Consider the following 357-nt stretch of genomic DNA (forward strand, 5'->3'; position numbering starts at 1 on the left):
TGGCCCTCGAGCGGAGCCCGGGTGGGATCTGGGGACCAGGGTTGGGTGGGTGAGGGGCTCCTGCGCCGCCCGGGAGCTCCGGGGCTGCGGGCAAGGACGCGCCAACGGCGCACCCGGGCGCAGGCTGCGAATGCCTGGAGACCCAGGTTTCTCGCACCCCACGTTGGCCTAGGTTCCTGAGACAGGGTCTCGGCGTCCAAGGGCGCAGGCAGGGGTCCGGGTTCCTTTTCGGAAGAGCCCTGAAGGTTGGAGTGGGAATCTCATGACCACCGAGGGGGTAATGGATTGCCTGCCACGCTGTCCCTGGAAGCCCCGCGCCGGCGCATCTCCGTGGAAGCACCCAGGCCGGCGCAAAGG

This window comes from Bison bison, unplaced genomic scaffold (assembly GCF_000754665.1).
Source record: "Bison bison bison isolate TAMUID 2011002044 unplaced genomic scaffold, Bison_UMD1.0 scf7180017864475, whole genome shotgun sequence".
Lineage (NCBI taxonomy): Eukaryota > Metazoa > Chordata > Mammalia > Artiodactyla > Bovidae > Bison > Bison bison.